This window comes from Mirounga leonina, unplaced genomic scaffold, assembly GCF_011800145.1.
Source record: "Mirounga leonina isolate KUSES-001 unplaced genomic scaffold, KU_Mleo_1.0 Mir_129, whole genome shotgun sequence".
NCBI classification, from domain to species: Eukaryota; Metazoa; Chordata; class Mammalia; order Carnivora; family Phocidae; genus Mirounga; species Mirounga leonina.
In genome coordinates, this window is record NW_023270323.1 from 47599608 (window position 1) to 47613249 (window position 13642).

Sequence of the window (13642 nt, forward strand, 5' to 3'; positions counted from 1 at the left end):
ATCCCGTGTTCTGTCTATTTGTTCATCCTCCCCTCCCTCTGAATTCCTGGCAACTACTGATCTTTTTCCTATCTCCATAGTTTTACCTTTTCCAGAATATCATATATTTGCAGTCATACATTATGTAGTCTTTTCAGATTGGCTTCTTTCACTTAGAAATAGGCATTGAAGATTCCTCTGTGTTTTTTTGTGCCTTGATAGCTCATTTCTTTTTAGTGCTGAATAATATTCTATTGTCTGAATGTGCCACAGTTCATTTATCCATTTGCCTATTGAAAGATATCTTGGGTACTCCTAATAAAGCTGCTATGAACATTCATGTGCAGGTTTTTGTGTGGACATAAATTTTTAGTTCCTTTGAGTAAATACCAAGGAGCATGATGGCTGGACTGTATGGTATAAGTATGTAGTTTTGTAAGAAACTGCCAAACTGTCTTCCAAAGTGCCTGCACTATTGCATTTCCAAAAGCAATGAATGAGACTTTGTTTCTCCACATCTTTGCCAGCATTTAGTATTGTCAGTGTTTTGGACTTTAACCATTTTAATAGGTGTATGTGGCATTTCTTTGTTATTTTTATTTGCAGCTCCCTAATGATGTATGATTTTGAGCCTCTTTACATATGCTTGTTTACCACCTGTATATCTTCTTTGGTGAGGTATCTGTTCAGATCTTTTGCCCATTTTTAAGTCAGATTGTTCATTTTCTTATTGTTGAGCTCTAAGAGTTCTTTGTATGTTTTGGATGCCAGTCCTTTATCAGATGAGTCTTCTGTGGATATTTTCTTCCAGTTCTGTGGCTTGTTTTTTTCATTCTCTTGACAATGTCTTTCTCATTGCTGAAGTTTTTAATTTTAATGAAGTCCAACTTATCACTTATTAATTTTTTCATGGATTGTTGCTGTTGTATCTAAAAGTCACTGCCAACCCAAAGTCATTCAGGTTTTCTCCTTATCTTCTAGAGTGTTATAATTTCATGTTTTACATTTAGATCTATGATCTACAGATATTTTGAGTTAATTTTTGTGGAAGCTGTTAAGGTCTTTGTCTAGATTCATAGTTTGTATATGAAATTACAGTTATCCTAGCACCATTTGTTGAAAAGACTATCCTTTCTTTATTGAAGGGCATTGGCTCCTTTGTCAAAGATCAGTTGACTGTACTTGTGTGGGTCTGTTTCTGGACTCTGTGTTCTGTTCCATTGATCTATTTGTTTATTTTTTCAACAGTACCACACTGTCTTAATTACTCTAGCTTATAGTAAATCTTCAGTTCAGATAGTGTTAGTCCTCTGACTTTGTTCTTCCCCTTCAGTATCGTATTGGCTATTCTGGACTTTTTGCTTCTCCTTGTAAACTTTAGATCGGTTTATCAATATCTACAAAATAATTTGCCAGGATTTTCATTGAGATTGTGTTGAATCTATAGGTCAGGTTGAGAAGAACTGATATCTTGACAGTATTGAGTCTTCCTATCCATGTATGTGGAATCACTCCATTTATTTAGAACTTCTTGATTTCTTTCATCAGAGTTTTATAGTTTTCCTTATATAGATCTTGTACATATTTTACTAGATTTTTATCTAAGTATTTCATTTATTTTTATGCTAGAATAAACAGTATTATATTTTTAATTTTAAATACCAATTGTTTATTGCTGGTGTGTAAGAAAGCAAGTGACTTTTGTATATTACCATTGAATTCTGCAAACTTGCTATAATTGCTTATTTGATCCAAGAGTATTTTTATTGATTCTTTGGGATTTTCTGCATAGACAGTCATGTCATCTGTGAACACAAAGACAGTTTTATTTCTTCCTTCTCAATCTCTTCCTTTTATTTTCTTGTCTTACCTCACTAGCTAGGACTTCTAGTATGATGTTGAATGGGAGTGGTGAGAAGTATCTTGCCTTGTTCTTGATCATGAGAAAGCATGTAGTTTCTCACCATTTAAGTATAAGATTAGCTATAGGTTTTTTGTAGCTGTTCTTTATCGAGTTGAAGAAGTTTCCCCCTCTAATCCTGGTTTGCTGAGAGTTCTTTTCGTGAGCGGGTATTGGATTTTTATCAGATACTTTTTCTACATCTATTGATATGATCATATGATTTTTTTTCTTTTTTAGCTTATTGATATGATGGATTATATTAATTGATTTTTGAATGTTGAACCAGCCTTTTGATGGGGATTGTGTTGAATCTCCAGATCAGTTTGAAGAGTATTGCCATCTTACCAATATTAAGAGTTCTGATCCAGGGTGGGTGGGTGGCTCAGTGGGTTAAGTGTCCACCCTCTTGATTTCGCCTCAGGTCATGATTTCAGCATTGTGAGATTGAGGCCTGCGTCCAGCTTCATGCTGGGCGTGGAGCCTGTTTAAGATTATCTCTCTGCCCTACCCACCCCCCGCCCCTCGCCCCCCGGCATGCATGTGTATGCGTGCACACACGCTTGCTCTCTCTTAAAAAAAACTGGAAAAAAAAGAGTTCTGATTCATTAACATGGGATATGTTTCCATTGATTTAGATCCTTTTCTTTTTTAAGATTTATTTAGAGAGAGAGAACGGGGGAGGGGCAGAGGGAGAGGGAGAAAGAGAATCCTAGGCAGAGTCCCCACTTAGCAGGGAGCCTGATGCAGGGCTCGATCCCACAACCCCAAGATCATGACCTGAGCTGAAACCAAGAGTCAGATGCTCAACCGACTGAGTCACCCAGGTGCCCCTAGATCTTTTTAAATTTCTTCAGCAGTGTTTTGTTTTTTTTTAGGCAACAGATCTTGCACTTTGCTATTAGATTTATTCCTAAGTATTTTTTCTTTTTGATACCTTCATAAAATGGAATCCTTTTTAAAATTTCATTTTCAGAGTATTCATTGCCAGTATATAGAAATACAGTTGATTTTTATAAATTGATCTTGTTTCCTTAAGCCTTGAACTTGTTTATTAGTATTGATAGTTTTTTATTGTGTTGTGACTTCCTTAGGATTTTCTATATACCAGATTATGTCATCTGCAAATAGAGATAGTTTCATTTCTTGTTCAGTCTGGATGTTATTACCATTATTTTTTACAGTGATTTGAAAACTTGGCTGTGATATGAGAAGTACAAAGTAATGTGCTTTGGAGTTACTGATGAAATGATCCTATTACGTAGCTTTTAAAAAGAACAAAAGATGATAATTATGAATTTATCTCATTATCGAGTTAGTTATACAAGTTATACAATCGGTGAGCTTCTTAGCCACTCCTATATCTTCGTTAGGGAAGTGCCTATTCAAATTCTTTGCGTATTTTCATATTGAGTTATTTGTCTGTAAATCCCTTATCAGATATATAATTTGCATGTATTTTCTCCCAGTCTGTGGCTTCTCTTTTCATTTTCCTAATGCTGTCCTTAAAGCTCAAAAGAATTTATTCGAATTCTGGTTAACATACAGTGTGAAAATAGTTTCAGGTGTAAGATATTGTAATTCAGTACTTCTGTACAACACCCAGTGCTCATCACAACAAGTGCACTCCTTAGTCCCCACCACCTATTTCACCCATCCCCCATCCACCTCCCCTTTGGTTCTCTGTAGTTAAGAGTCTGTTTCTTGGCTTGCCTCTCTCTCTCTTTTTTTCTTTTGCTCATTTGTTTCTTAAATTCCACTTATGAGTGAATTCATATGGTATTTGTCTTTCTCTGATTGACTTACTTCACTTAGCATTATACTCTCTAGCTCTGTCCACATCATTGCAAATGGCAAGATCTCATTCTTTTTTATGGCTGAGGGATATTCCATCGTCGCTGTATATCACATCTTCTTTATCTGTTCATCAGTCGATGGACACGGGCTATTTCCATAATTGGGCTATTGTAGATAATGCTACTATAAACATCAGGGTTATGTATATTTCTTTGAATTAGTATTTTTGTATTCTTTGGGTAAATACCTAGTAGTGCAATTGCTGGATCATAGGGTGGTTCTATTTTCAACTTTTTGAGGAACCTCCATATTGTTTTCCAGAGTGGCTGCACCAGCTTGCATTCCCTCCAACAGTGCAGGAGGGTTCCCCTTTCTCTGCATCCTCACCAACACCTGTGGTTTCTTGTGTTGTTGATTTTAACCAATTTAACCGGTGTGAGGTGATATCTTATTATAGTTTTGATTTGTATGACGTTGAGCATCTTTTATGTGTCCATTGGCCATTTCCATGTCTTCTGCCCACTTTTTAATTAGACTATTCATTTTTTAGGTGTTGAGTTTTATAAGTTTTTAATTGTAACGAAGTTCAGTTATTCAGTCTTTTCTTCTAAAGTTCATGATTTTGATGTTTCTAAGTATTCTCTGCTTAACTAAAGGTCACTGAAATTTTTTTCCTATGTTTCTCTCTAGAACTTTTGTTGTCTCAGTCCTTACACTTAGGGCTTTGGTCCCTTTGGGGTTAAGTTTTGGGTATGTTAATTTTTTTTCCTCCCATGGATATCCAATTGTCTCAAAACTATTTGCTGAAAAGACTATCTTTTACCTGTTGATATATCTTAGCACCTTTGTAGGAAATCATTTAACCATAATGTAAGAGTTTATCTCAGAACTCTCAGTTCTGTTTCGTTGATTATTTATGCCTGTCCTTATGCTTGTTCCATATTATACTTTACTTAGGTTTGCAGTGCAGTTTTTCTGTGAAAAAGTTTTGTTCAAGAAATAGGGTTAAGTCGCAATATGTCTCTATTTATTTTTACTATCATATCTTTGCTACTTTTCCTCTCCATTCCTATTTGAGTCACTCTCTTAAAAGTACTAGTCTCTGGTTATTTTTCTTTGGGATAAATGTGGAAATTTGAAATGGTGGATGAGAATGCAAGCCAATTTAGATGGATTTTCTAGATTACTGTATGCATTACTTTAAATAAAAAAATGCTTTGTTTTTCATAAAGATGGTAAGCATTCTAATGCCCATTATCCATTTGAATAAAACATTAAAATTTTCCATTACTTCTGTCTTAATCTTTACCAATAACTACTGACTGAAGGATTTGCAAGTTTGGTATATTATCTCAAGAATTTCAAGAATTTTCATTAATGATTATATGAATTGGGTCTTTTTTTTACACAAAATAATAAATTTCACAAAACTATTATTTTATTAAATGGAAACCCTATGAATTAAAATATTTTGGGTTTTGGAAACATAGTATGATTTTATGTTTCAAAAAAACTGAACATTTTTCATAGTACAATTAAAATGCCACCTGTATTTTTTTATATTTACCCGTGTTCTTTTTGTCTTTGTGTTAGTATAGTTCCCAATAAGCAGTTTTGCAGACATTAAAATAATTGGATTGGAAATATGAAGACTGCAAATTTTTATTTCTTCCTTCATTACAACTCTGTAAAAATTGTGAATAGGTGTGATTTAGAAGGGAAAAAAGGTCAGTGCTTTCTTTGGTGACATTTGGATTCTAGTTGGCCATTTTCTTTTGTTTTGTTGTTAAGTTATAATTTTGTTTGGGGGATGACTTATTTTTAATGTGAAAAAACATAAAATTTTGGTCTTGGTGAAATTCAGAGACATTTCCTTTCTCTGACATACAGCTGAAAGTTGACTTCTGCTACTGGGGGTTTAATTGAGTATTAAAATCAAAATTAGATCTAGAATAAGTTTTTTGTAGTTCTCTTAGTAGGTCAAGCCATGCTTCCCAGTTTCTGGAGGGCCCCGTTCAGGATGGCTTCTCTGCTTTTTGCTCTTTCTCGGCACGTCTTCTTATTTCAGCCTGGGTAGACCACCTTGATGGGAGTGGACATAGGTGTTACCTGCCCCTTTGCTTTCTTTGGCTGATAATGTCACTGCATAAAAATGCATCCATAGAGAATGTGGAATTATTCTTTTTATTGTTCATTTAAAAGAAAAAGCCAGGGGCACCTGGGTGGCTCAGTTGGTTAAGCGTTGGACCCTTGATTTTCGGCTCAGGTCATGGTCTCAGGGTTGTGGGATGGACCCCCGCATTGGGCTCTGTGCTTAGAGCGGAGTCGGCTTGTCTCTCTTCCTCTTCTCCTCTCCCCACTCTCTCTCTCTCAAATAAATAAATAAAATCTTCATAAAAACATACAAGAAAAAGCCATAGGTAAGCTTTCACTTACAACTCCAGGACTCAGGAAGTGGGTATCGTGGATCTTTTAACCCTGCCATTCCTTTAAATCTTTTCTTTCTCTTTGACGCCTTTTAAAAATCTTGGTGACCTATTTGCAGAATGATGAATGGACCCTGTGAGGCATATAGTACTTAAAATATTCTAGGAAAATATGGTCTTGGTCTTGTTTTTCTTAGGGAGCTGAAACAAAATATGGCTGGGTGATAGATAGTAACTTCTTAAGTTTATAGAGAGCCTTGTGCTGACTGATGTTCGGGGAATGATTGAACCCCTGAAGTTTGAGTTGTAGTACGGTGACATCTGTGAAGACCCCGGCCTGTTTATTATCATGTGGTTGCCGATGAAGCAAAATCAAATCAGCTTCGTCCCTTTCAGTGAACCAGTACAAGAATGAAGAGAGTATCCAGAACTTGCTTTCATTAGGAGGAAACGCATTTTTGTGTAAGTCTGCAGTGGAGATGTTTGTGATAAATATGTTAATAGAGTTTGGCATGTTACATCTTTTGATTTTTTTGCTTGTCTTTATAGTTTTTATGTGAAATAATCTGTGAATTATTAGGTTTCCTTTAAAAGCCTTTGAAGATACCATACTTGAGTGACATATAATCAGTTGTTATTTATTTTAATGTAATTACTAATATAAGAACAAACAGTAGTTTCTCAGTCCTATATTGACCTGTAATGAATAAAACATTTAATTTGATTACACTGTCTGAATAAGATCTATATTCACGACACGATAACTGTTCATGACTGGAAATTTCCAAATTGATTATTATCTGCTCAAATAAGAATTGATCTTCCCCTTCATTCATAAACAAAAATAGTCTACTGGATGTTTTTATATATAGATGGTATCCAAGCCAGTAATTTATTTAAAAAATGAGTATCAACATCAGTCTAGCTAGCATTAGGAAATTGCTCTGTGTAATTTGCTAGTGTACCCTTTTTAAGAATTGAAGAAAATGGTTTTTCCTGCAGTCATCATGCAGCTGAGGCCCTTAGAGGACAGATTTTAGAATCTTAGTAACTATTCTGTGTTTGGTTTCGTAAGGGAGATTCTTTTGAAGATGTAAGTTTGCAGATGGTTTGTTAATGCTGTGGTTCATTTCTGGTGTCTGGTTAAAGCGTGATAGTAGCTAGGAAAGTAAGAGGATATTAGTGATTTTACCAAAGACTCACCTCAGAAATAAGAAGTGGAGAGTTCCGATCGCAATGTTGGGCCCTCAGTAGTTCTAAAATTGGATCAAAAATGACTGCTGTTCTTGAGCAGGCCTGAATTTATGAGTAATAAGAAATGCTGAATTAATTCTACTTAGTTCAGAACAATTCAGTTAAATTCCAAATGAACGTCTTAAAGTGCCCAATATGGAAGGTTACTTTGGTAGTTGCTGGAGGGAATAAGATGAAATGTCCTGGGGGAAAGACAGCCAGAATAGAAGTCCTTTTGGGAGAGCTAACATTTTTTTTTTGAGTATGTCCAGTATGCTAAGTAGTTAAGCACTTTCTCAGCTTTCGATGGGGTGGGGTGGGAGACTTCATTTGATCTTCACAGCAGTCCTATGACAGAGAGGCAGTTTTACTCTACGTCATAGCTAAAGAAGCTTAGGATCGGTGAGATCAAATGGTCTTATCAAAGTCTCACATCTCCTAATTTAAATTTGAATATGAATTTTTTTCTTGAGCTCCATTGTGTATATGTATAAATGAAAGTCCTGCCTATGGAAAAACTCTCTTTATATGTATCTCTTTCTTTATGTATCTTTCATTTTTTTATAATTAATGAGATAATAAAGGCCCAGAGAACTATGAGTAGGATGCTTTGGAATTTCCAAGGAGAGAGTGATTAATATGGATGTGATTAATTTGGAGCTTTTTGTTATTTTCGATAAATTAGGAGGTAGGAAGTTGTCAGTGGATGGGCGTTTTCAAGCCTTTTTACCTGAGGAAAATATCTAACCAGACTCTCAGAGGCAGAAATAAAAATGCAGGACATGTTTGGGAAGTCCTAGGTTTTATAACCTAGGGATGTGGCCCACCAATACACTTTATCAACTTGCTGTAAATTACCCAGAGGGATCTGGTTGTGAGGGGAATCAGACACTCCCAGGCAGCTACTTAGAGAAGGAAGTAATTAGGTAAGCCGTGGACGTTCCTAACTATCCCTGCATCCCCACTCTGCACTCATTGTTTGAGAACTTCAGGCTTCTTTGTGCTATCATGGGAGCTCCCTAGAATTTGACAATGGTGAACGACCAACAAAATGTTCAACTCTATGATGGTTTGAGACTCCAGTCTATCTGTTGCTTTCTTGGTATTTTCAACTGCTAGTATTCATAGTTAAGTACTCCTATGGTCTAAATGAATGTGTCCCCCTCCTCTTACCCCCCCCCCATTCATATGTTGAAATCCTGACTTCCAAAGATGATGGTATGAAGAGGGGTTGACTTTGGGAGGTACTTAAGTCAGAAGGGTAGAGCCCTCATGAATGGAATTAGTGCCTTACAAAAAAGGTTCCAGAGAGATCCCTAGCCCTCCTGACCCGGTGAAGACGCAGTGAGAAGGCCAACTATGAACCAGGAAGAGGGCCCTCACCAGAAGGCAACTGTGCTGACACCATATTCTGGGACTTCCCAGCCTCCAGAACTGTGAGAAATATAATAATAATAATAATAATAATCTCTGTTATTTATAAGCCATCCAGTCTGTGGTATTTTGTTTTGGCAGCCCAAAGGGATAAGACAAGTACCTATGAGATGTTAATCCCCAACCTTAGCCCCTTTCTTTTCCTGAGCTTGTGTCTTAGACAAAGAATATAGAAAGAAAAAGGTCAGCCACACAGAGCCTTTACGAAGCTGTAATCCCCAACCTTCATCTTTGCTATGAGATGTTTCTGGTTTGGTTCATGTAATCTCTGTTGTCTAGAAGAACTTGGCTTAGTCTGCGATGGATTGGTTGTCTGACCTGTGATTCAGTTTGAGACAAAGCAGGTCAGTTTTGATACCCATAACCATGCAGAAAAGGGACTACGGTTTGAGATTAAATTATCTTCTAAAATAGATACCAGTGAAGAGCAATTTGGCAATATATTTCGAAATTTAAAATCACCAGCAATTTTATAAATAGGCTCACTTACAACTATGCCAAGATATTTGTACAAGTTACAATATAGCATGTTTATAGAATGAAGTATGTATGCTGATTTGAAATAATTTTATATATATAAAATATAATATATAATATAATAATATATATGTACACACACATACTTATGTATACATATGTTCATGTATCTGTATAAAATGAAAAAACGTTTTGCAGAATCATATGAATACCGTTCTCTTTTGTCTAAATCTTTTTAAAAAGATATATATGCTGGCACATATACTTTTTCTCTAAAAAGATATGAATGTTAATACACTGGAAAATTTTTCATTTTCTTTCTTTTACGTACTTGAGTTTTCTCACCATGTTTATTTATTCATTTTCCTTCCTTTTAAAAAAGAATCAGGAGCTAACTGGGAAGTATGGTCACGGACCATTTTCCTTCATTGTGTTTGAATGTAGTTTATAAAACCCTACTAAGTGTTTTTATTTTTTATTTTTTTTCCTACTGTTTTTAAAAACACAATACATTTTTCTCTAATATTCATTTGTTAGAGTTTCTTGTCCTCTTTGCATGCCGAGGAAGGGGGTGATCTTTGTGGGAAAAGTGGTAAAGTATGTGCTAAGCCGGCAAACATTCCCTTGAAAGCTTATTAGTTAAAACACTGAGTTGAGCAAGAGAAAGGAGAAAGATATTTACCAAAGGTAATTTGAAGGACAAGAATCCCATCTTGTGTCTGAAAGTGTACCTTCATGCTCAGTTTGTTTGCTTTAAATATGGGCTTTGGACTGAATTCTGTTTGCTTTTCAGACCACAAGGCTGGAGGTGGTCATGAAAGTCTCTCAAATCCGATTGCTAATCAGGAAAGCTGTTTGCTAAGAAAAGCACGCCTGCTTGGAGTAGAAGTAATGACTGATGCATAGATAAAGCCAGTGTGCCTTTTAAATATCTTTGGACTTCTGAGTCTAGATTTGCTTTTCTCTTAATTAAAACCCCTAGACACGGGCCATAGGTCAAAGGAGATGACTCCTTTAAACTCTTCCAGTAATAATTACTGCTTAAGGTTTTTTTTTTTTTTTAAGATTTTATTTATTTGAGAGAGAGCTTGAGAGTGCACAAGCAGTGGGGAGGGGCAGAGGGAGAGGGAGAAGCAGGCTCCCCGCTGGCCAAGGAGCCTTATTCCAGGCTTGATCCCAGGACGCTGAGATCCTGAGATCCTGACCTGAGGCTGACGCTTAACTGACTGAGCCACGCAGGCACCCCGATTACTGCTTAAGTTTTCAGCTCTTTTGTTTTTTTTAAAGATTTATTTATTTATTTGAGAGAGCGAGAATGAGAGAGTACATGAGAGGGGGGAGGGTCAGAGGGAGAAGCAGACTCCCTGCCGAGCAGGGAGCCCGATGCAGGACTCGATCCCGGGACTCCAGGATCATGACCTGAGCCGAAGGCAGTCGCTTAACCAACTGAGCCACCCAGGCGCCCAAGTTTTCAGCTCTTGATAGGCTTGTCTGAAAACTGATTGATTTGTTTCTCTAGGGTGTGATTTGCCTCCTTTGGTTCCAGTTTGCTGAAATTTAATAATAATTAGGAAGATGACAATTTTTTTTAAGAATGTAGGCAGTGGTACTCTGGAGAATAAGCCCATGGTAATACCCCTTATCTATATGTATTTCAATCTCTAATGCTTGATGTTTCATTTTTAAAAAAATCAACAGAGCCATGTATTTTTTCTAGATTCAGAAGAATTTTAGTAACTTCTTTTTTCCTAAAATGGTTTGATGAATAGCTCATCAGGGTCAGTAATATTTATTTTCGCCTTGTCTTCCTTTCTTTTTGTATAGATTATGTACTGATATCTGTCCCTCTTATGCCAAGTCATGCCAGGAAATATAATCCCCATGTTTTAAAGTACTTTGAACCATAGTGTAGGAATTGTAATCTATTAGGGAGATTAAGGAGACAGTTTCCAAAATACATATGTAGGTCTATATTTGTATATGTATGTGATGTTTGTATGCAATTGATTATGTTTATAATATAGAAAAGTCTGAAACAATAACTATGACACTGGATATCATGAAAGAGAAAAACCGATATAACCTTCAATAAATACTTAGTTCCCACAAGAACCTGATAATTTAAGAACTCACGGTAACCAGTGTGTAATATGGGGATTACAAACTCAAATACCTACCAGGACTTGACAGAAAAGTAAACAAGTGAACTGGAGTATAAAGGGGGTGGGGGGAAAGAGCATAGTTACCACTTGGCTATTCAAGAATGAGGGTCCAGTGTTGCCTGATGTTCCACTATTTCAAGAGAGGGCAGAAATGTGGATTTTTATGTGACTGCTCCCAGTTTTTTTAAGTGTTGAAAATACATTTATGATAATTAAAACCTGTTCTTTCATTCTCTGCTATGATGTTCTTTTCAGCAAGTTTTATAATTGCTTTCTATACGGTAGGTGGCATGGGGCTGAGAATTGTACGGCATGGCCCTTGCTTTCTAGGGATGCCCAGTCTAGCTGGGCCAGTATGATGTGGAACAGTTGGTACTGGTGGTAAAAGCCTCAGGAACCCCGAGGGGGTAGAAGTCAGTATGAGCTCGACCGTCTCAGGAAGACTTTTTAAAGGAGGTGGCATCTGCTGTGAACCTTGAAAGGCCTGGGTCTTGAGATTTAGGACAATGGAGAGCCAAGGTGGAGAGATGGGAAGATGTATGAGGTCTTGGGCCGGTGTACGCACACAAGGAGGAGGGCTTCGGAGCAGTTCTGTGCTCTGGAGAGAGACCCACGGGGAGCAAGGGATGTGATGATGGGAGAGTGTTCTGAACACCAGTCCTGCTGTGGTTTGTAGGATAAAGAGAGAGAGAGAGAGAGAAGGGGGAGCACTGAGGACAGGGAGAGCAAATTCCAAACTTTCCCAGCCATCTAGGAATGAGGAGAGGGTCTGGGCTGGGGCTTAGTTATTATCAATGAAAAGGAAGAAATGGGGACATGTTTTCCAGTCCATCAGAAAACCTTCTTGACTTGGCCTTCAGAACGTATCCATTGTTGCCACCTTGACCCAAGCCACCATTCTGTCTTGTCTGGATTATTCCAGGGATCTCCTAGCTGCTTTCCTTCCTTCTATCCTTCCTTGCCTCTCTATACTCTCAATTTTCATCTTATTTTATTTTTCCTTCCCTTCCCCTATATTCATCTGTTTCATTTCTTAAATTCTACATATAAGTAAAATCATATGGTATTTGACTTTATCTGAATGACTTATTTCGCTTAGCATAATACTCTCTAGTTCCATCTGTGTCGTTGCAAATGGCAAGATTTCATTCTTTTTGATGGCTAAGTAATATTCCAGTGTGTGTGTGTGTGTGTGTATATATATATACATATACACCCCACATCTTCTTGATCCATTCATCTGTCTGTGGACATCTGGACTCTTTCCATATTTTGGCTACTGTGGACATTGCTGCTATAAACTTTGAGGTGCATGTGTCCCTTCGAATCACTGTTTATATTCTTTGGATAAATACCCGGTAGTGCAATTGCCAGGTTGTAGAGTAGCTCTATTTTTAACTTTTTGAGGAACCTCCATACTGCCTTCCAGAGTGGCTGCACCAGTTTGCATTCCCACTAACAGTGTACAAGGGTTCCCCTTTCTCCACATCCTCGCCAACATCTGTTAATTTTAGCCATTCTGAGTTAATTTTGGCCATTCTGACTGGTGTGAGGTGGTATGGATTTTGTTTATTTAATGATCTGTCTCCAGCACTTAGAATGCTTCCTGCTACATAACACAATCTCAGTAAACATTTATGGAATTAATGAGTAACATAGTCAAACTTGAAGGATAAAAGTAGGTTATAAGGTCATAAATTGTTAGAAGGCTTAAATTGAGATTAAATCATATAAATGATATTGTTTTTAGTATTTCTTTAAAAAATGGCTTTGGTGATTCTTTAGATATAGGTCTTTACAGTATTACATATAGCTAATGATATTCCTGGCCATGCACCTGGTTTGAATGGAAGTCTTGATCTCCGTGTTATTTTTTAAACCCATTTTGATATCGGGAGCAGGCAGTACAGATTAACACAGGAATAGGTAATCCTTCATGCAAAGACGTGAATGCCTGTGTGAAAAGGCACATGTGAAATGAGTGAAAATGTATTTTTTTACACTTGCCTTTCATTATGATGAATGTCAAGTGAATGTCCTGATTTTTTTCCATGTTTGGATCTTTGTTGCAGTGAAAATTGCTTATAAAATGTGGACTGGCAGCTGGTGCTTAGAAATCTTTTGGATTTACCCCTACCCCTACTTTATGACTGGATTTGGTATGTAATGAAGTCTTTCATAAAGGCATTAAAAATGATACGTTGCTCTTTTTTGATCATCAAAATCAGAATGGT

The 13642-nt window shown here is 36.8% G+C and overlaps 1 protein-coding gene across 14 annotated transcripts in view; it reads left to right on the top strand.

Annotated features, from left to right (window-relative positions):
• Nucleotides 1–13642, top strand: part of APBB2 (amyloid beta precursor protein binding family B member 2) — a 363075-nt gene that overhangs the window by 74227 nt on the left and 275206 nt on the right. Inside the window, exon 3 of one of the 14 annotated variants that reach the window (XM_035005077.1) lies at nucleotides 13481–13567. The exons of the other annotated variants lie outside the window; for them this stretch is intronic. The gene's annotated coding sequence lies outside the window, so the exon portion shown is untranslated. The remainder of the gene's footprint in view (nucleotides 1–13480; nucleotides 13568–13642) is intronic. 14 annotated transcript variants of the gene reach the window in all.